General features: G+C 50.8%; 1 long non-coding RNA gene across 2 annotated transcripts; it reads left to right on the top strand.

Moving 5' to 3' along the window:
* Positions 1–1,829: 1,829 nt before the first annotated feature.
* LOC120394941 lies at positions 1,830–19,433 on the top strand. 2 transcript variants are annotated; one of them, XR_005592437.1, is made up of 3 exons: positions 1,830–1,891; positions 2,575–2,699; positions 19,389–19,433. It is a non-coding gene; the product is annotated as an uncharacterized LOC120394941 (long non-coding RNA). The 2 variants fall into 2 exon arrangements; XR_005592436.1 differs by lacking the exon at positions 19,389–19,433 and adding an exon at positions 5,355–5,399.
* Positions 19,434–23,331: the final 3,898 nt, after the last annotated feature.

Raw genomic sequence — 23,331 nt, 5'->3', positions numbered from 1 at the left:
TCCCCGGGGCGGGGGGGAAGTGTCGGTGCAGCCCGGACATGGCCGGGGGGGGGGGAGCCGGTGACCCCCGAGGAGCGGGGAGAGAAAGGGGGCTGAGACCCTCGGATTTACTGCTGCCCCGTGGGGACCCCGCCCCTGCCCTGCCCCCTTTCTCCCTAGAGCCACGAGCAGCCCCCAGGGTGACCCCCCCTCCCCCAACCCCTGAGAAGTTCCCTGTCCCCCCCCCGATTGTGCCCCATTTTCTCTCCCCTTCGCCAGTGTCCAGCTCTCCCTGGGGCTGGGGGGGCTCTGGGGGTGTCTGGGGCCCCTGGCCAGGGGCTCTGGGGGCCAGGGAAGATCTGGCAGGTCCCTGGCTGGGGCTGTGGGGGTGTCTGGGGCCCCGGCTGTGGGGTCTGGGCACTGGGGGGTGTCTGGGGGCTGCTGCTAACCCTGATCCTGCTCCCGGATCAGTTTGTGCCACAATCCTGGCTCCAAGCGCGGCCAGGCAGCCCCCAGCCAGGCCCACTCACCCTGGTAACTTTCTATCCACTTACCAAACACTGTCAGGTGAAATCACAGATTTCTCTTTTCTCCCCTCTTGAAAACTGCAGGAACTTCTGGTCCCGCAGGGAATATTCATGCCCCTCCCCCACCCAGTCCTTGTCCTAGATCTTGGAGGTGGAAAGGGGGCTAGAAATGCCACACAATGGTCTCTTCCACAAGCATTCTGGACTCCTTCTTTCTGAAATCTGGTTTCATTGAGGCCATTGTTAATCCAGAGTCACTGCATGGAAAGACAAGGAGTGACTCCGGATGGACAATGGGGCGACTGAGGTCAGCAGTTCTCCCTGTGAGGAGGGGCTCTCATTAGCTGCTCTCCCCAGAGAGCTAAAGGAGGGAAGCTGCTCAAACGCTCTGTCCCTCTCTGCTCAGGATATTGGGGTTCAGCTTCCTGGGTCAGACGCTGCAGCCTCCATTGTGATCTGGGAGACCAGGCTTAGCAGCTGCTGCTCCCCCAGCAGGGACTCTCTGCTGGGATGTGACCTTAATTAAAGCTGCTTCTCTGCCCTGCCCAGGGGATGACTTTCTCCAGCTGCTACTAACCCCTTGGGGCAGCCCTGGGCTCTGTTAATACAAATTCTACCAGACTCCAGGTAACAGACAGACCTCAGGGAAAGTGCTGGGGACTGGCAAGAAAGTGACTCTGCACAAACAGCCCCTCGTCATTTCTCCTCCCATTAGCAATTGCCAGAAGCAAATCCAGCCATGGGAGAGCAAAGTCCCCAGGAATGGGACTGTCCCAGCCAGAGGAGCAGGGAGAGAGGACAGGGGAAGGAGAGACTGAAAGGGGCAGTGGGAGAAATGAGTGGGCGGGGGAAGAGATTTCCAGCTCTCTAGTCCACCCAGACACATGTATTGCAGCATCCCTGGGCAGAACCACTTTCCAGTGAACAAGCAAAGGATTAGTCAGAGGAAAAGCCAGTTCCTGACTCTATATTCCCCCTGCTGGGGTGTGACTGCCCGGGGGTCAGTGTCTGAGGGAATCCCCCACAGTGACTCCTTTGGTTCTGCTCTTTTCTAGCCTTGTGTTCAGAGACTTTGTTATGGGATGGAGGGAGGGAGAAGGAAGGTTAAAAATCTCTCTGTGGGTTTAGCCCGGCAGGAGGGGCCAGCTCCACGCTGTAATAAAGAGATTGAGCATTTTCCCAGGATGGCAGAATCTAGGATGTCTGCCTGCAGGGAAAGGGCCTGGGGGAATTGTCCTGTGAAATTAACTAAAGCCTGTTCTGTAACCCCCACAACTGCCCTTCTCACCCTCCCAGGCTGCAGAATGACGTCCAAGTTTCATTCCAGCTCATCCCATCCTGCCATGGGACAGGGGAGAGAAATGGCTGCAGAGGAGCCTGTTCAGGTAGGGATTGTCGGGGGGTTGCTGGTGGGTTCCTGCAGGAGGGAGAGGGACAGCGACAGCAAATACACTGGAGATGGGAAGATTTGCACAGTCTGGTTTGGAGCGGGGCAGGAAATGCACAAGGTGGGGAAGGGAGGAGGACAGCTTGTGACAAACCTGCTGGGGGGAGTTTAATGAATGGCCCAGATTCTAGTAACAGACCCATGAGATTAGGAGGTGGAAATACCCTAATTTGTGAAACAGAAAATAACCCTCCTACATGGGGCTAGGAAAACTGACCAGACTCCCAGTGCTGGAGCCTGACCTGACTAACCAGCGGCTGCTGTGAGATATGAAGGGGGCACCCACTAGTGAGGTTTAGGGGAGATTCCCCTCCCTTCATATCCAGCTCCTCACAATGAGGAGGGTGTTGGGCTTCCTACGAGGGAGCTCTCCCTGGTCCCTGCTAGGGGCTCCATCTCCTGTATCGGTCTGTGGCTAGTAGGCATGTGATGGATCTGCTGGGAGAGACAAGGGGCTCTGTATTCATCCCCTTAACCTGGTGTTTCCAGGATGCTCTGAGTGGGGTGGAGGTGGGATTCTGACTGTGATCCGCCCAGAGCTTGCATTTGATTGGCTCCTCTCCCCCACAAATAGTGGGAGTGGGGCATCAGGTACTGAGTGTTAGACCCTTGCTCCTTCAGGGGCCAGTGACCTTGAGGAGGTGGTTGTGTATTTCTCCAGGAAGAGTGGGCTCTGCTGGACCCTGCTCAGAGAGCCCTCTACAGAGACGTCATGCAGGAGAACTATGAGAATGTGACCTCGCTGGGTAAGGATTCCTGTCCCCTCAGTTCTTGGAAGGGGAAATGAAGAGATACGGTTCATGCCAGCCCCACAATGCTACCTCTGCTCTGCCCTGTCTCTGCATCACCCCAATATGCCAGTGACCCACACCATACATTGCTGTATCAGTTTGTGATCGGTTACTTCTTAACTGGTGTAAACATTCCAGTGCACCTTCGAGAGGGTCAGCCTGTCCTTTTGTTCTGATTTAATCAATTGTCCTCAGGGGTGCCAGCCTTGACCTCAGGGTCATCAATCTGCCCTTCATTATGGATGCGCGTTGTTGATTCTTTGATGTCCTTTAAGTCTCTTGACTCCTTCTTCCTTGACTCTGGCTATAACAATGGCCTTTACACCTTCTCTTTTCCTGATGCATACATCCTCATTCACACAAACCCACTGAGAATACAAACAGTAGTGTTTTATATCGAGCAAAAAAGCATTGCAAATGAAACCTTGCCTTCAATGTTTCTCTAATCTACTTAACATAGACACAATAGAGAATCCTGTCTCTTATTTACTAAACCTTAAAACAAAGACATGTAGATTTAACTAGAGTGCCTAATTTGTAATACATAGAGGAAACCATAGTAGACAGTGTAACTTATCCTAAAACAAAAGGTGACCATAATCAGTCAGAAGGATTGTTCTGGTCTGTCATTCCTTTCTGCTATTCAAACAGGGTGGCTGACAGGATGAAATCAAATCATACATTAAATTCTCACAGTACATTATAAAATCCAGCTCCTACAGCCGTATTCGAGATGTGGGTGCACCATAGATTTGTATACAGGCAATATGATATTTTCTGTCTTTTCTATCCCTTGCTTAATGATTCCCAGCATTCCGTTCGCTTTTGACTGCCGCTGCACATTGAGTGGATGTTTTCAGAGAACTATCCATGACTCCAAGATCTCTCTCTTGAGTGGAAACAGCTAATTTACACCTCATCATTTTATATGTCTAGTTGGGATTATGTTTTCCAATGGGCTGCACTATGTGCTATCCTGACATCCAGTACTGCTGAGATCCTGCATTCAGTACTGTCCCTGCCCTTCCTGTTCCCTTTCTCTGCTGAACCCCACCAGCCCATGGTTACTGTCCCCAGCTTCCCCAGGACTCTCTCATTGTCTCTGGACCTCTCCGTCAGCAAGAAGCAGTGGCAGGGAGACTTGCCCTCTCTCTGGAGTCTTGGATTTCTGGGACATGGATTTACTTTCTCTGTGTTTTAGGAGCCTCTTTGAAATTGAGTGTCTGTGACATTAACCACAGTGCAATCTGGAGTGTTGAACAGCTGTGTCCCCTCAGTTTCCCAAGCTGGGGTGACTTTTACTCCGTTTTACTGTGAGAGCAGCCACTCCTGGGCAGTTAACACACAGTCTCCAGCATGTAACTCGCTCCCAGCTACACAGTATTTAGTGCTGCTAGTCAGCGACTCAGGAGTTACAGTGCAGCACAGGAAAACCCCAGAAAAGTCTCTGTTCCCAGACTTCCCCCAGAAATGTGCATCTTTCCCTGTCCAGCACACTACTGAACAAGGCAAGCTCATATGACGTCTGTCATTTCATCGGTGGAAACTGACATGCACCGGGCTTGTTATCCCATGTAGATGAGTGGACTCATCCCTGCGGCACCCCCTGCTGGTGACTTCTGGGAATTAGCTCATTCCAGCTCCCGTGCACCCTCTGCAGGCTGGTGATCCGCCTGTCCTCTGGCCCCCCATGTCCCTCCCTGGACCTGGTGCCCCTTTTACCTGGGGTGCTGCCCTCTGGCAGTAACCCCTCAGTCTTAGGGTCTCCCCTCCCCAGGAAACTCCCATCCTCTATGTTTATGTATTGGACTGTAATATAAAATCCAATCAAACAGTCCCCCTTTTCCCTCTAGTTATTTAATAGCTGCCCAGCCCAGGTGATGACTTTCTGCAGCTGGTACTAGCCCCTTGGGGCAGCCCTGGGCCCCGTTAATACAAATTCTACCAGAGTCCAGGTAACTGAAAGACCTCTGAGAAAGTGCTGGGGACTGGCAAGAAAGTGACTCTACACAAACAGCCTCTCCTCCCATTAGCAATTGCTAGGAGCAAATCCAGCCGTGGGAGAGCAAAGCCCCCAGAAATGGGACTGTCCCAGCCAGAGGGGCAGGGAGAGTGGACAGGGGAAGGAGAGACTGAAAGGGGCAGTGGGAGAAATGAGTGGGGGGAGAGATTTCCAGCTCTCTAGTCCACCCAGACACATGTATTGCAGCATCCCTGGGCAGAACCACTTTCCAGTGAACAAGAAAAGGATCAGACAGAGGAAAAGCTGGTTCTTGACTCCATATTCCCCCTGCTGGGGTGTGACTGCCGAGGGGTCAGTGTCCGAGGGAATCCCCCACAGTGACTCCTTTGGTTCTGCTCTTTTCCAGCCTTGTGTTCAGAGACTTTGTTATCCAATTGGGGGAGGGAGAAGGAAGGTTAAAAATCTCTCTCTGGGCTTAGCCTGGCAGGAGGGACCAGCTCCACACTGTAATAAAGAGATTGAGCATTTTCCCAGGATGGCAGAATCTAGGATGTCTGTCTGCAGGGAAAGGGCCTTGGAGAATCGTCCTGTGAAATTAACTAAAGCCTGTTCTGTAACCCCCACAACTGCCCTTCTCACCCTCCCAGGCTGCAGAATGACGTCCATGTTTCACTCCAGCTCATCCCATCCTGCCAAGGGACAGGGAAGAGAAATGGCTGCAGAGGAGCCTGTTCAGGTAGGGATTGTCGGGGGGGTTGCTGGTGGGTTCCTGCAGGAGGGAGAGGGACAGCAAATACATCGGAGATGGGAAGATTTGCACAGTCTGGTTTGGAGCCGGGCAGGAAATGCACAAGGTGGGGAAGGGAGGAGGACAGCTTGTGACATTCCTGCTGGGGGGAGTTTAATGAATGCCCCAGATTCTAGGAACAGACCCATGAGATTAGGAGGTGGAAATACCCTAATTTGTGAAAAGCCAGTTCCTGACTCTATATTCCCCCTGCTGGGGTGTGACTGCCCGGGGGTCAGTGTCTGAGGGAATCCCCCACAGTGACTCCTTTGGTTCTGCTCTTTTCTAGCCTTGTGTTCAGAGACTTTGTTATGGGATGGAGGGAGGGAGAAGGAAGGTTAAAAATCTCTCTCTGGGTTTAGCCCGGCAGGAGGGGCCAGCTCCACGCTGTAATAAAGAGATTGAGCATTTTCCCAGGATGGCAGAATCTAGGATGTCTGCCTGCAGGGAAAGGGCCTGGGGGAATTGTCCTGTGAAATTAACTAAAGCCTGTTCTGTAACCCCCACAACTGCCCTTCTCACCCTCCCAGGCTGCAGAATGACGTCCAAGTTTCATTCCAGCTCATCCCATCCTGCCATGGGACAGGGGAGAGAAATGGCTGCAGAGGAGCCTGTTCAGGTAGGGATTGTCGGGGGGTTGCTGGTGGGTTCCTGCAGGAGGGAGAGGGACAGCGACAGCAAATACACTGGAGATGGGAAGATTTGCACAGTCTGGTTTGGAGCGGGGCAGGAAATGCACAAGGTGGGGAAGGGAGGACAGCTTGTGACAAACCTGCTGGGGGGAGTTTAATGAATGGCCCAGATTCTAGTAACAGACCCATGAGATTAGGAGGTGGAAATACCCTAATTTGTGAAACAGAAAATAACCCTCCTACATGGGGCTAGGAAAACTGACCAGACTCCCAGTGCTGGAGCCTGACCTGACTAACCAGCGGCTGCTGTGAGATATGAAGGGGGCACCCACTAGTGAGGTTTAGGGGAGATTCCCCTCCCTTCATATCCAGCTCCTCACAATGAGGAGGGTGTTGGGCTTCCTACGAGGGAGCTCTCCCTGGTCCCTGCTAGGGGCTCCATCTCCTGTATCGGTCTGTGGCTAGTAGGCATGTGATGGATCTGCTGGGAGAGACAAGGGGCTCTGTATTCATCCCCTTAACCTGGTGTTTCCAGGATGCTCTGAGTGGGGTGGAGGTGGGATTCTGACTGTGATCCGCCCAGAGCTTGCATTTGATTGGCTCCTCTCCCCCACAAATAGTGGGAGTGGGGCATCAGGTACTGAGTGTTAGACCCTTGCTCCTTCAGGGGCCAGTGACCTTTGAGGAGGTGGTTGTGTATTTCTCCAGGGAAGAGTGGGCTCTGCTGGACCCTGCTCAGAGAGCCCTCTACAGAGACGTCATGCAGGAGAACTATGAGAATGTGACCTCGCTGGGTAAGGATTCCTGTCCCCTCAGTTCTTGGAAGGGGAAATGAAGAGATACGGTTCATGCCAGCCCCACAATGCTACCTCTGCTCTGCCCTGTCTCTGCATCACCCCAATATGCCAGTGACCCACACCATACATTGCTGTATCAGTTTGTGATCGGTTACTTCTTAACTGGTGTAAACATTCCAGTGCACCTTCGAGAGGGTCAGCCTGTCCTTTTGTTCTGATTTAATCAATTGTCCTCAGGGGTGCCAGCCTTGACCTCAGGGTCATCAATCTGCCCTTCATTATGGATGCGCGTTGTTGATTCTTTGATGTCCTTTAAGTCTCTTGACTCCTTCTTCCTTGACTCTGGCTATAACAATGGCCTTTACACCTTCTCTTTTCCTGATGCATACATCCTCATTCACACAAACCCACTGAGAATACAAACAGTAGTGTTTTATATCGAGCAAAAAAGCATTGCAAATGAAACCTTGCCTTCAATGTTTCTCTAATCTACTTAACATAGACACAATAGAGAATCCTGTCTCTTATTTACTAAACCTTAAAACAAAGACATGTAGATTTAACTAGAGTGCCTAATTTGTAATACATAGAGGAAACCATAGTAGACAGTGTAACTTATCCTAAAACAAAAGGTGACCATAATCAGTCAGAAGGATTGTTCTGGTCTGTCATTCCTTTCTGCTATTCAAACAGGGTGGCTGACAGGATGAAATCAAATCATACATTAAATTCTCACAGTACATTATAAAATCCAGCTCCTACAGCCGTATTCGAGATGTGGGTGCACCATAGATTTGTATACAGGCAATATGATATTTTCTGTCTTTTCTATCCCTTGCTTAATGATTCCCAGCATTCCGTTCGCTTTTTGACTGCCGCTGCACATTGAGTGGATGTTTTCAGAGAACTATCCATGACTCCAAGATCTCTCTCTTGAGTGGAAACAGCTAATTTACACCTCATCATTTTATATGTCTAGTTGGGATTATGTTTTCCAATGGGCTGCACTATGTGCTATCCTGACATCCAGTACTGCTGAGATCCTGCATTCAGTACTGTCCCTGCCCTTCCTGTTCCCTTTCTCTGCTGAACCCCACCAGCCCATGGTTACTGTCCCCAGCTTCCCCAGGACTCTCTCATTGTCTCTGGACCTCTCCGTCAGCAAGAAGCAGTGGCAGGGAGACTTGCCCTCTCTCTGGAGTCTTGGATTTCTGGGACATGGATTTACTTTCTCTGTGTTTTAGGAGCCTCTTTGAAATTGAGTGTCTGTGACATTAACCACAGTGCAATCTGGAGTGTTGAACAGCTGTGTCCCCTCAGTTTCCCAAGCTGGGGTGACTTTTACTCCGTTTTACTGTGAGAGCAGCCACTCCTGGGCAGTTAACACACAGTCTCCAGCATGTAACTCGCTCCCAGCTACACAGTATTTAGTGCTGCTAGTCAGCGACTCAGGAGTTACAGTGCAGCACAGGAAAACCCCAGAAAAGTCTCTGTTCCCAGACTTCCCCCAGAAATGTGCATCTTTCCCTGTCCAGCACACTACTGAACAAGGCAAGCTCATATGACGTCTGTCATTTCATCAGTGGAAACTGACATGCACCAGCCTTGTTATCCCATGTAGATGAGTGGACTCATCCCTGCGGCACCCCCTGCTGGTGACTTCTGGGAATTAGCTCATTCCAGCTCCCGTGCACCCTCTGCAGGCTGGTGATCCGCCTGTCCTCTGGCCCCCCATGTCCCTCCCTGGACCTGGTGCCCCTTTTACCTGGGGTGCTGCCTCTGGCAGTAACCCCTCAGTCTTAGGTCTCCTCCCAGGAAACTCCCATCCTCTATGTTTATGTATTGGACTGTAATATAAAATCCAATCAAACAGTCCCCCTTTTCCCTCTAGTTATTTAATAGCTGCCCAGCCCAGGTGATGACTTTCTGCAGCTGGTACTAGCCCCTTGGGGCAGCCCTGGGCCCCGTTAATACAAATTCTACCAGAGTCCAGGTAACTGAAAGACCTCTGAGAAAGTGCTGGGGACTGGCAAGAAAGTGACTCTACACAAACAGCCTCTCCTCCCATTAGCAATTGCTAGGAGCAAATCCAGCCGTGGGAGAGCAAAGCCCCCAGAAATGGGACTGTCCCAGCCAGAGGGGCAGGGAGAGTGGACAGGGGAAGGAGAGACTGAAAGGGGCAGTGGGAGAAATGAGTGGGGGGAGAGATTTCCAGCTCTCTAGTCCACCCAGACACATGTATTGCAGCATCCCTGGGCAGAACCACTTTCCAGTGAACAAGAAAAGGATCAGACAGAGGAAAAGCTGGTTCTTGACTCCATATTCCCCCTGCTGGGGTGTGACTGCCGAGGGGTCAGTGTCCGAGGGAATCCCCCACAGTGACTCCTTTGGTTCTGCTCTTTTCCAGCCTTGTGTTCAGAGACTTTGTTATCCAATTGGGGAGGGAGAAGGAAGGTTAAAAATCTCTCTCTGGGCTTAGCCTGGCAGGAGGGACCAGCTCCACACTGTAATAAAGAGATTGAGCATTTTCCCAGGATGGCAGAATCTAGGATGTCTGTCTGCAGGGAAAGGGCCTTGGAGAATCGTCCTGTGAAATTAACTAAAGCCTGTTCTGTAACCCCACAACTGCCCTTCTCACCCTCCCAGGCTGCAGAATGACGTCCATGTTTCACTCCAGCTCATCCCATCCTGCCAAGGGACAGGGAAGAGAAATGGCTGCAGAGGAGCCTGTTCAGGTAGGGATTGTCGGGGTTGCTGGTGGGTTCCTGCAGGAGGGAGAGGGACAGCAAATACATCGGAGATGGGAAGATTTGCACAGTCTGGTTTGGAGCCGGGCAGGAAATGCACAAGGTGGGGAAGGAGGAGGACAGCTTGTGACATTCCTGCTGGGGGGAGTTTAATGAATGCCCCAGATTCTAGGAACAGACCCATGAGATTAGGAGGTGGAAATACCCTAATTTGTGAAAAGCCAGTTCCTGACTCTATATTCCCCCTGCTGGGGTGTGACTGCCCGGGGGTCAGTGTCTGAGGGAATCCCCCACAGTGACTCGTTTGGTTCTGCTGTTTTCTAGCGTTGTGTTCTGAGACTTTGTTATGGGATGGAGGGAGGGAGAAGGAAGGTTAAAAATCTCTCTCTGGGTTTAGCCCGGCAGGAGGGGCCAGCTCCACGCTGTAATAAAGAGATTGAGCATTTTCCCAGGATGGCAGAATCTAGGATGTCTGCCTGCAGGGAAAGGGCCTGGGGGAATTGTCCTGTGAAATTAACTAAAGCCTGTTCTGTAACCCCCACAACTGCCCTTCTCACCCTCCCAGGCTGCAGAATGACGTCCAAGTTTCATTCCAGCTCATCCCATCCTGCCATGGGACAGGGGAGAGAAATGGCTGCAGAGGAGCCTGTTCAGGTAGGGATTGTCGGGGGGTTGCTGGTGGGTTCCTGCAGGAGGGAGAGGGACAGCGACAGCAAATACACTGGAGATGGGAAGATTTGCACAGTCTGGTTTGGAGCGGGGCAGGAAATGCACAAGGTGGGGAAGGGAGGAGGACAGCTTGTGACAAACCTGCTGGGGGGAGTTTAATGAATGGCCCAGATTCTAGTAACAGACCCATGAGATTAGGAGGTGGAAATACCCTAATTTGTGAAACAGAAAATAACCCTCCTACATGGGGCTAGGAAAACTGACCAGACTCCCAGTGCTGGAGCCTGACCTGACTAACCAGCGGCTGCTGTGAGATATGAAGGGGGCACCCACTAGTGAGGTTTAGGGGAGATTCCCCTCCCTTCATATCCAGCTCCTCACAATGAGGAGGGTGTTGGGCTTCCTACGAGGGAGCTCTCCCTGGTCCCTGCTAGGGGCTCCATCTCCTGTATCGGTCTGTGGCTAGTAGGCATGTGATGGATCTGCTGGGAGAGACAAGGGGCTCTGTATTCATCCCCTTAACCTGGTGTTTCCAGGATGCTCTGAGTGGGGTGGAGGTGGGATTCTGACTGTGATCCGCCCAGAGCTTGCATTTGATTGGCTCCTCTCCCCCACAAATAGTGGGAGTGGGGCATCAGGTACTGAGTGTTAGACCCTTGCTCCTTCAGGGGCCAGTGACCTTTGAGGAGGTGGTTGTGTATTTCTCCAGGGAAGAGTGGGCTCTGCTGGACCCTGCTCAGAGAGCCCTCTACAGAGACGTCATGCAGGAGAACTATGAGAATGTGACCTCGCTGGGTAAGGATTCCTGTCCCCTCAGTTCTTGGAAGGGGAAATGAAGAGATACGGTTCATGCCAGCCCCACAATGCTACCTCTGCTCTGCCCTGTCTCTGCATCACCCCAATATGCCAGTGACCCACACCATACATTGCTGTATCAGTTTGTGATCGGTTACTTCTTAACTGGTGTAAACATTCCAGTGCACCTTCGAGAGGGTCAGCCTGTCCTTTTGTTCTGATTTAATCAATTGTCCTCAGGGGTGCCAGCCTTGACCTCAGGGTCATCAATCTGCCCTTCATTATGGATGCGTTGTTGATTCTTTGATGTCCTTTAAGTCTCTTGACTCCTTCTTCCTTGACTCTGGCTATAACAATGGCCTTTACACCTTCTCTTTCCCGATGCATACATCCTCATTCACACAAACCCACTGAGAATACAAACAGTAGTGTTTTATATCGAGCAAAAAAGCATTGCAAATGAAACCTTGCCTTCAATGTTTCTCTAATCTACTTAACATAGACACAATAGAGAATCCTGTCTCTTATTTACTAAACCTTAAAACAAAGACATGTAGATTTAACTAGAGTGCCTAATTTGTAATACATAGAGGAAACCATAGTAGACAGTGTAACTTATCCTAAAACAAAAGGTGACCATAATCAGTCAGAAGGATTGTTCTGGTCTGTCATTCCTTTCTGCTATTCAAACAGGGTGGCTGACAGGATGAAATCAAATCATACATTAAATTCTCACAGTACATTATAAAATCCAGCTCCTACAGCCGTATTCGAGATGTGGGTGCACCATAGATTTGTATACAGGCAATATGATATTTTCTGTCTTTTCTATCCCTTGCTTAATGATTCCCAGCATTCCGTTCGCTTTTTGACTGCCGCTGCACATTGAGTGGATGTTTTCAGAGAACTATCCATGACTCCAAGATCTCTCTCTTGAGTGGAAACAGCTAATTTACACCTCATCATTTTATATGTCTAGTTGGGATTATGTTTTCCAATGGGCTGCACTATGTGCTATCCTGACATCCAGTACTGCTGAGATCCTGCATTCAGTACTGTCCCTGCCCTTCCTGTTCCCTTTCTCTGCTGAACCCCACCAGCCCATGGTTACTGTCCCCAGCTTCCCAGGACTCTCTCATTGTCTCTGGACCTCTCCGTCAGCAAGAAGCAGTGGCAGGGAGACTTGCCCTCTCTCTGGAGTCTTGGATTTCTGGGACATGGATTTACTTTCTCTGTGTTTTAGGAGCCTCTTTGAAATTGAGTGTCTGTGACATTAACCACAGTGCAATCTGGAGTGTTGAACAGCTGTGTCCCCTCAGTTTCCCAAGCTGGGGTGACTTTTACTCCGTTTTACTGTGAGAGCAGCCACTCCTGGGCAGTTAACACACAGTCTCCAGCATGTAACTCGCTCCCAGCTACACAGTATTTAGTGCTGCTAGTCAGCGACTCAGGAGTTACAGTGCAGCACAGGAAAACCCCAGAAAAGTCTCTGTTCCCAGACTTCCCCCAGAAATGTGCATCTTTCCCTGTCCAGCACACTACTGAACAAGGCAAGCTCATATGACGTCTGTCATTTCATCAGTGGAAACTGACATGCACCAGCCTTGTTATCCCATGTAGATGAGTGGACTCATCCCTGCGGCACCCCCTGCTGGTGACTTCTGGGAATTAGCTCATTCCAGCTCCCGTGCACCCTCTGCAGGCTGGTGATCCGCCTGTCCTCTGGCCCCCCATGTCCCTCCCTGGACCTGGTGCCCCTTTTACCTGGGGTGCTGCCCTCTGGCAGTAACCCCTCAGTCTTAGGGTCTCCCCTCCCCAGGAAACTCCCATCCTCTATGTTTATGTATTGGACTGTAATATAAAATCCAATCAAACAGTCCCCCTTTTCCCTCTAGTTATTTAATAGCTGCCCAGCCCAGGTGATGACTTTCTGCAGCTGGTACTAGCCCCTTGGGGCAGCCCTGGGCCCCGTTAATACAAATTCTACCAGAGTCCAGGTAACTGAAAGACCTCTGAGAAAGTGCTGGGGACTGGCAAGAAAGTGACTCTACACAAACAGCCTCTCCTCCCATTAGCAATTGCTAGGAGCAAATCCAGCCGTGGGAGAGCAAAGCCCCCAGAAATGGGACTGTCCCAGCCAGAGGGGCAGGGAGAGTGGACAGGGAAGGAGAGACTGAAAGGGGCAGTGGGAGAAATGAGTGGGGGGAGAGATTTCCAGCTCTCTAGTCCACCCAGACACATGTATTGCAGCATCCCTGGGCAGAACCACTTTCCAGTGAACAAGAAAAGGATCAGACAGAGGAAAAGCTGGTTCTTGACTCCATATTCCCCCTGCTGGGGTGTGACTGCCGAGGGTCAGTGTCCGAGGAATCCCCCACAGTGACTCCTTTGGTTCTGCTCTTTTCCAGCCTTGTGTTCAGAGACTTTGTTATCCAATTGGGGGAGGGAGAAGGAAGGTTAAAAATCTCTCTCTGGGCTTAGCCTGGCAGGAGGGACCAGCTCCACACTGTAATAAAGAGATTGAGCATTTTCCCAGGATGGCAGAATCTAGGATGTCTGTCTGCAGGGAAAGGGCCTTGGAGAATCGTCCTGTGAAATTAACTAAAGCCTGTTCTGTAACCCCCACAACTGCCCTTCTCACCCTCCCAGGCTGCAGAATGACGTCCATGTTTCACTCCAGCTCATCCCATCCTGCCAAGGGACAGGGAAGAGAAATGGCTGCAGAGGAGCCTGTTCAGGTAGGGATTGTCGGGGTTGCTGGTGGGTTCCTGCAGGAGGGAGAGGGACAGCAAATACATCGGAGATGGGAAGATTTGCACAGTCTGGTTTGGAGCCGGGCAGGAAATGCACAAGGTGGGGAAGGGAGGAGGACAGCTTGTGACATTCCTGCTGGGGGGAGTTTAATGAATGCCCCAGATTCTAGGAACAGACCCATGAGATTAGGAGGTGGAAATACCCTAATTTGTGAAACAGAAAATAACCCTCCTACATGGGGCTAGGAAAACTGACCAGACTCCCAGTGCTGGAGCCTGACCTGACTAACTAGTGGCTGCTGTGAGATATGAAGGGGGCACCCACTAGTGAGGTTTAGGGGAGATTCCCCTCCTTTCGTATCCAGCTCTGCACAATGAGGAGGGTGTTGGGCTTCCTACCGGAGATCTCTCCCTGGTCCCTGCTAGGGGCTCCATCTCCTGTATCGGTCTGTGGCTAGTAGGAGTGTGATGGATCTGCTGGGAGAGAAAAGGGACTCTCTATTCGTCCCCTTAATCTGGTGTTTCCAGGATGCTCTGAGTGGGGTGGAGGTGGGACTCTGACTGTGATCCACCCAAAGCTTGCATTTGATTGGCTTCTCTCCCCCACAAATAGTGGGGCTGTGAGTGGGGCAGCAGGTACTGAGTGTTGGATTCTTGCTCTTTCAGATGCCAGTGACCTTTGAGGAGGTGGCTGTGTATTTCACCAGGGAAGAGTGGGCTCTGCTGGACTCTGCTCAGAGAGCCCTCTACAGAGACGTCATGCAGGAGAACTATGAGACTGTGACCTCGCTGGGTAAGGATTCCTGTCCCCTCAGTTCTTGGAAGGGGAAATGAAGAGATATGGTTCACGCCAGCCCCACAATGCCACCTCTGCTCTGTCCTGTCTCTGCATCACCCCAATATGCCAGTGACCCACACACTGCCACAGACACTCCCCTGCTGCAGAACACAGGAACAGTATTGCACAGTGTCAAATATCTCCTGTTTGCATAAGTAAACTTCTTTGAGATGGGGCAACCACATCTGCATGCAGTGTTATGCTCCTACAAAGCACACGGGATCTTTATAGAGGAAGGTAAATACACAGCATTTATTGAGAATATAACAGTTACCATATGCTTTTTACACACACACACACTCTCACTCTCTCTCTCTCTCTCTCTCTCTCTCTCTCTCTCTTCATAGTTACTGGTCTGTTGTAGATGAAGTCAATCTAATGGCCAATTACACTGAGCACGAGTGTGGGGCTGGGCTCTTGTCGGTCGCAATCCAATGCTCCGGGAGTGTGGCAAGATGAACCCAAAGTCCCATGGCCAAGCACCCTGGTTCTTATAGGGTTTTTTCCTTTGTTGAAGTCTATGGATTTTGCTGTATCAGTTTGTGATCGGTTACTTCTTAACTGGTGTAAACATTCCAGTGCACCTCCGAGAGGGTCAGCCTCTCCTTTGTTCTGATTTAATCAATTGTCCTCAGGGGTGCCAGCCTTGACCTCAGGGTCATCAATCTGCCCTTCGTTATGGATGCGCGTTGTTGATTCTTTGATGTCCTTTAAGTCTCTTGACTCCTTCTTCCTTGACTCTGGCTATAACAATGGCCTTTACACCTTCTCTTTTCCTGATGCATACATCCTCATTCACACAAACCCACTGAGAATACAAACAGTAGTGTTTTATATCGAGCAAAAAGGCATTGCAAATGAAACCTTGCCTTCAATGTTTCTCTAATCCACTTAACATAGACAGAATAGTGAATCCTGTCTCTTACTTACTAAACCTTAAAACAAAGACATGTATATTTAACTAGAGTGCCTAATTTGTAATACATAGAGGAAACCATAGTAGACAGTGTAACTTATCCTAAAACAAAAGGTGACCATAATCAGTCAGAAGGATTGTTCTGGTCTGTCATTCCTTTCTGCTATTCAAACGGGGTGGCTGACAGGATGAAATCAAATCGTACATTAAATTCTCCCAGTACATTATAAAATCCAGCTCCTACAGCCGTATTCGAGATGTGGGTGCACCATAGATTTATATACAGGCAATATGATATTTTCTGTCTTTTCTATCCCTTGCTTAATGATTCCCAACATTCCTTTCGCTTTTTGACTGCCGCTGCACATTGAGTGGATGTTTTAAGAGAACTATCCATGACTCCAAGATCTCTCTCTTGAGTGGAAACAGCTAATTTACACCTCATCATTTTGTATGTCTAGTTGGGATTATGTTTTCCAATGAGCTGCACTATGTGCTATCCTGACATCTAGTACTGCTGACATCCTGCATTCAGTAATATCCCTGCCCTTCCTGTTCCCTTTCTTCACTGAACCCCACCAGCCCATGCTTCCTGTTCCCAGCTTCTCCAGGACTCTCTCATTGTCTCTGGACCTCTCCGTCAGCAAGAAGCAGTGGCAGGGAGACTTGCCCTCTCTCTAGAGTCTTGGATTTCTGGGACATGGATTTACTTTCTCTGTGTTTTGGGAGCCTCTTTGAAATGAGTGTCTGTGACATTAACTAAAGTGCAATCTGGAGTGTTGAACAGCTGTGTCCCCTCAGTTTCCCAAGCTGGGGTGACTTTACTCCGTTTTACTGTGAGAGCAGCCGCTCCTGGGCAGTTATCACACAGTCTCCAGCATGTAACTCGCTCCCAGCTACAGTATTGAGTGCTGCTAGTCAGCGACTCATGAGTTACAGTGCAGCACAGGAAAACCCCAGAAAAGTCTCTGTTCCAAGACTTCCCCCAGAAATGTGCATCTTTCCCTGTCCAGCACACTACTGAACAAGGCAAGCTCATATGACGTCTGTCATTTCATCAGTGGAAAATGTCATGCACCAGCCTTGTTATCCCATGTAGATGAGTGGACTCACCCCTGCGGCACCCCCTGCTGCTGACTTCTGGGAATTAGCTCATTCCAGCTCCGGCGCACCCTCTGCAGGCCAGTGATCCGCCTGTCTTCTGGCCCCCCATGTCCCTCCCTGGACCTGGTGCCCCTTTTACCTGGGGTGCTGCCCTCTGGCAGTAACCCCTCAGTCTTGGGGTCTCCCCTCCCCAGGGAACTCCCACCCACTATTCCCGCCTCGGCTCAGTATAAGGCCAGTCATCGTCTAGCCCCACACCCTGGGGCAGGCTGCAGTATCAGCCACTCATCACTGGCAAGGAGGGTTTGGACCTGCTGCCTTTGCCTACCGCTGGGCTGCCCTCTGCAACCCCCCAGTACCTATTGCCTTCTGTTAGGCCTCGGCCTGGGGCTTTCCAGGCTGGAGCTCCCCAGCTCCTCTGCCTTTCCCCAGCCCTGCTTCACTCAGGTACCCTGTGTCCCGCTCCCTGCAGCCGGGCCCATCTCCCTCTACAAACAGAGAGAGACTCTATCTGCCCCTGGCTTCTGTGCCTTTATAGGGCAGCTGAGTCTGTTTGGGGCGTGGCCCCAGCTGCAACCACTTCCCCCAATCAGCCCAGCCTAAAAGCTGCTTTCTCCAGCCACAGCCCCCTCCCAGGGCTGTTTTTAACCCTTCAGAGCAGGAGCGGACGTCCACCCCGCTACATCCCAAATGCAGTTTCCAACACACTTTAATCCAAACACGCTAGTTGGATAAAACAATAAAACAAGATTGTTAATTACCAAAAAAAAAAGATTTTAAGTGACTACAGGTAACAAGTCATAAAAGTCAGAATTGTTTACAAAAGAAATGCAAGATAAACCACAAATAAATTTGTTAGTCTCTAAGGTGCCACAAGTACTCCTGTTCTTTTTACAAACTAACGTGTAAGTCAGGGGTGGGTAAACTACGGCCCGCAGGCCACATCCGGCCCCTGAGCTCCCGGCCGGGGAGGCTCCCCCGTCCCCTCCTCTCCCCTGCTGTCCCCTCGCCCCCGCTGTCCCCCTGCAGCCTCAACATGCCGCGCCCTCAGCGCTCTGGCCCACCGCTCCCGGGCAGTGCTGCAGCGGTGGGACTGCGAGCTCCTACTGTTCTGAGCGGCATGGTAAGGGGGCTGGTCTGCGCACTCCTGAGGGACCCCGTGTCTAGCTGCAGCAGGCCGCGTGGCTGTGGTAAGGGGGCCAGAGCCAGGGGGTTGGATAAGGGGCAGAGAGCCCTGGGGGGCAGTCAGGGGACAGGGAGCAGGGGACAGTTGGGCGGGCGGTCAGGGGATGGAGAACTGGGGGGTTTGATAGGTGTAGGAGTCCCGGGGTCTGTCAGGGGGCGGGGGTGTGGATATGGGTTCATATCCAGGACCCCACCCCCTACCCAACCCCGCTGCTACCTGTCCCTTGACTGCCCTGACCTCTATCCACCCCCCTGCCCACTGACAGACCCTTGGGACTCCCACACCTATCCAGCCCCCGTCCTCCCAGAACCTCCGCCCCATCCAACTGTCCCCTGACTGCCCCCTGGGACTCCCTGCCCCTTATCCAACGCCCCCACCTCCTTACAATGCTGCTCAGAGCAGTGTGTCTGGCAGTCACGTGGACCACGCAGAGCCAGACACACTGCCCTGCAGGAGCGCACAGCCCCGCCCCACCCCGCAGGAGCGCTGCCCGCGCGGTGGTGTGGCTGCGGGGGAGGGGCTAGCCTCCCCAGCCAGGAGCTCAGGGACCGGGCAGGACGGTCCTGTCGGCTGGATGTGGCCCGTGGGCCGTAATTTGCCCATCCCTGATCAAGGGCATAAACCTATTGAGTCAGCAAGACATGCAGGGGTATGTCTGTGTGCTGAGACTTCCGAGGCTTTTCCATGCCCTGTGCTGTGAAGCTTGTGTTTGGGACACAGGAAGTACAAGCCACATGGCAAAGGGAATATAAAGGGCAGCTGCATCATCTCCATTTTGTCTTCAATCCCTCTTCCTACCTCTGGAGCAACTTCTCTACAAATTGAAGCCTGGAACAAAGGACTGAAAGACCCATCGAACTTGTGGATGTGTTCCAGACGGACTTTCAAGCCAGCAGCTCAACAATACTGCTAATAACCTGATATATAGATTTTGGAATGCATCTCACTGCTTTCCCATTTAACAACTTTTTTTGTGTCGTGTCCTGTCTTGTCTTTCCATGCTAAAGGATTGGCTGGCAGTGTGGTCTTTTGGGTAAGATCCAAACCTATAGTGATCTTGTAATGTGGTTGACCTTTTGGGGTCAGAAAAACATTTTGTATATGAGCAGAGTTTTTAAATAACCTCTCACTGTACTGGACCTAGGTGCTGATTGGAAGTCGGAGAACTGGAATGCAATAAAGGGGCCGTGTGATTTCTTTTTTCAGCTTCTCGATAACCCGTGTGTGGGATCAGAAGCACAGTTTGTGACTGGTCGGTGAGTTTAACTTCAGTGTTAACCACCAGTTTTGGGAGCATCTGCTCTCCCTTTTTCATCCTGCCCTGACCCTGGCATTTTCAGTGTGGACTGCCCCAGGCACACCCGTCACACTAAGCACTGAAGTTAAATTAATAGAATGTTTTTTATGACAAAGTTATGAAATCAAGTGACCTCCTTTGTTTTCTTTCATCTGAGCAGGGTTTCCAATTTCCCAACCTGATGTGATCTCCCAGCTGGAACAAGGGGAAGAGCCATGGGTCTCAGACCTCCAGGGTTCAGAGGAAAGAGAGACCCTGAGAGCTCCCCGCACAGGTGAGGAAATATTAAACCAACTCAGAATCTGTAAGTGCCTGAAGGAAACATCTGGGATGCCCTACAATGCCCTTGGAAGGTCTCTCAGTTCAGTATTGTCCCTAGCAGGGGTCGTATCCTGAGGGTAAATATAGCTCATGGCTTCCTGTAGACCCTAGCAGACACCAGGCAGTAGTTTCCTCCCTTCCCCCTGTGAATTTGGATGGGATGTGAAGCCTGAATTGATCCCCTTCTCTCTCCTGTTTGGGGAAGAACTTGGGGGAGATCAGTTCCTGATTTTATTTGACTTCTCTCCAGTACTTGTATTGGTTTGGCCTTCCCCTTTCCATCCCTGTAGCAGGGTGGACCCTGCTCCGGGGTTTTAAGGGGTTAAAAGTGGCCTGACAGAGCTGGGCTGATTGGGAAAGTGGCAGCAGCTGGAGGCCACGCCCCAAACTGAAGCCCTGGGGCTTATAAGAAGCAGGGAAGCCAGAGCCCAAACGGAGAGTCTCTCTCTGCCTCCAGAGAGAGATGGGCCTGGCTGCTTAGAGGCTGAGACTAGATACCTGAGTGAAGCAGGGCTGGGGAACAGGCTGAGGAGCTGGGGAGGCTCCAGCCAGGAAAGCCCCAGGCTGCGGCCTAGCAAAGGGCCAAAGGTACTGGGAGTTGCAGAGGGCAGCCCAGGGGTAGGACAAAGCAGCAGGTCCAAACCCCCTTCGCCTGTGATGAGTGGGCTGATACTGCAGTCTGCCCCAGGGTGTGGGGCTAGACCATGACTGACAGTAGCCACTACTGAGGCAAGGCGGGGATAGTAGCGTGGGGTTCCCCTGGGAGGGGGAGACCCAATTATAGATAGCGGGCACCGGGTCCAGGGAGGGACGCCGGGGCCAGAGAACAGGCGGGTCACCAGCCTGCCGAGGGCGCTCCAGGGCCGGACCGAGGGACATTCCGGGACCGACCAGCAGGGGCAGCGGCAGGGGTGAGTACCGCCCTGTTACAATCCCTGTTTGAGGTTTCTGTCTCTATCACAGCAGGTGACGCAAGGGTTTGTGAGAAAGAGGAGCAGAATTCTCAGCAGGAAAATGTTGAGCAAGTGGATAAACACAGAGCATTATCACAAAGATCGAAAGGAATGTGTCCTGGAGTCATAAGCAGGAAAAATCCATGACATTCAGCACAGACCAGAAGGAGAGCAGGGAAAGCAGCCAGGGGAGAAAGTGGGTAAATGTATTTCCTGTCAGGAAACTCAGAAGGACCTCAAGGAAACCACAACACAACAGGAAATCCTCAGCAGAAAGAGAAAAAATACATGCAGTGAGTTTGGGGAAAACGTATGTGATTACTCCATCCTTATAAAGCATCACAGAATCCACACAGGGAAGAGGCCCTATGAATGCAGTGAGTGTGGAAAATGCTTCCCTAGCAGCTCAGCCCTTTCTCAACATCAGAGAATCCACACAGGAGAGGCCCTATGAATGCAGTGAGTGTGGAAAACCTTCAGTCACAGTTCACACCTTATTAGGCATCAGAGAATCCACACAGGGAAGAGGCCCTATGAATGCAGTGAGTGTGGGGGAAAATTCAATCGCAGCTCAGACCTTCTTACCCATCAGAGAATCCACACAGGGGAGAGGCCCTATGAATGCAGTGAGTGTGGGAAAACCTTCAATTGCAGCTCAAACCTTCTTACTCATCAGAGAATCCACACAGGGGAGAGGCCCTATGAATGCAGTGAGTGTGGAAAATGCTTCACTAGCAGCTCAGCCCTTTCTAAACATCAGAGAATCCACGCAGGGGAGAGGCCCTATGAATGCAGTGAGTGTGGAAAATGCTTCACTAGCAGCTCAGCCCTTTCTAAACATCAGAGAATCCACACAGGGGAGAGGCCCTATGAATGCAGTGAGTGTGGGAAAACCTTCAATTGCAGCTCAAACCTTCTTACTCATCAGAGAATCCACACAGGGGAGAGGCCCTATGAATGCAGTGAGTGTGGAAATTGCTTCACTAGCAGCTCAGCCCTTTCTAAACATCAGAGAATCCACACAGGGGAGAGGCCCTATGAATGCAGTGAATGTGGAAAATGCTTCACTAGCAGCTCAGCCCTTTCTCAACATCAGAGAATCCACACAGGGGAGAGGCCCTATGAATGCAGTGAATGTGGGGGAAAATTCACTCGCAGCTCAGTCCTTATTAGACACCAGAGAATCCACACAGGGAAGCGGCCCTATGAATGCAGTGAGTGTGGAAAATGCTTCACTAGCAGATCAGACCTTATTAGACATCAGAGAATCCACACAGGGGAGAGGCCCTATGAATGCAGTGAATGTGGGGGAAAATTCAATCGCAGCTCAGACCTTATTACACATCAGAGAATCCACACAGGGAAGAGGCCCTATGAATGCAGTGAGTGTGGCAAAAACTTCACTAACAGCTCAAACCTTCTTGCCCATCAGAGAATCCACACAGGGAAGAGGCCCTATGAATGCAGTGAGTGTGGAAAATGCTTCACTAGCAGCTCAGGCCTTTATCAACATCAGAGAATCCACACAGGGGAGAGGCCCTATGAATGCAGTGAGTGTAGAAAATGCTTCACTGACAGCTCAGCCCTTTCTCAGCATCAGAGAATCCACACAGGGAAGAGGCCCTATGAATGCAGTGAGTGTGGAAAATGCTTCACTAGCAGCTCAGGCCTTTATCAACATCAGAGAATCCACACAGGGGAGAGGCCCTATGAATGCAGTGAGTGTAGAAAATGCTTCACTGACAGCTCAGCCCTTTCTCAACATCAGAGAATCCACACAGGGGAGAGGCCCTATGAATGCAGTGAGTGTGGGGGAAAATTCAATCGCAGCTCAAACCTTCTTGCCCATCAGAGAATCCACACAGGGGAGAGGCCCTATGAATGCAGTGAGTGTGGGAAAACCTTCAGTCACAGTTCACACCTTATTAGGCATCAGAGAATCCACACAGGGAAGAGGCCCTATGAATGCAGTGAATGTGGGGGAAAATTCAATCGCAGCTCAGACCTTATTAGACATCAGAGAATCCACACAGGGGAGAGGCCCTATGAATGCAGTGAGTGCGGGAAAACCTTCTGTGGGCACTTAGCCCATGTTAGTCATCAGAGAATCTGCAAGGAAGATCAACAATATAAACACCTCTAGGGCTATCAATACTTTTTTTTCTCTAATAATTTTCCTGATTCCCACATAGTAACTTTTAAAGCTGTTTGAACTGTTTGCAGCATGGTTATCCCTCAGTTTGACCAGATGAGGGGCCCATTTTTGCCTTTTGCAGTTTGCCCTGTTTTGAGGTGGACCCATTTGTCCTTTCTATCACCTCCATTATCCCATGAGTAATTCTAGTGTGCCCTTCCTATCAGGAACCAGGGAGCATCAAATTCATACTATTCTTCCTATTTCAAAGTTATTGTTAGTCACCAGTGATACAGATTGTATCATTGCCACTTGTTCTCAGGTTGCTCTGGGTTGTGCTGAAGAGCAGATATAATGGGAATTTTTCAAATTATATTTAAATGAAGAGGAGCAGGGGCAGGAAAAAAGGCGTAATTTCAGCCTCTGACACTGGAAGAAGATGTGGAGACTCAGAGATTCCCTCCTTCCCCATCACTGCAGAACTGTTACCTTTTGTCTGAGCCATGCAGAGGTTATCATCATCACATTCTATCCATCCACTTCTCAAAGTGTCCTGTGAGGAAGAGTTCTCAGTTGTCTGTGCTTGGAGATGATGCTTTGACTTCTTTAATCCTATATCAGAGTTGCTATGACTGGAGATGAAAGTGTTAAAGACCTGGAAGGGGAATTCAAATGGATCCCAAACACAGTGTGAT

The sequence above is a fragment of the Mauremys reevesii genome, unplaced genomic scaffold, assembly GCF_016161935.1.
Source record: "Mauremys reevesii isolate NIE-2019 unplaced genomic scaffold, ASM1616193v1 Contig85, whole genome shotgun sequence".
In the NCBI taxonomy this organism is placed as follows: Eukaryota; Metazoa; Chordata; order Testudines; family Geoemydidae; genus Mauremys; species Mauremys reevesii.
The sequence above is the reverse complement of the archived record's forward strand: the minus strand, read 5'-3'. Positions and strand labels throughout refer to the sequence as shown.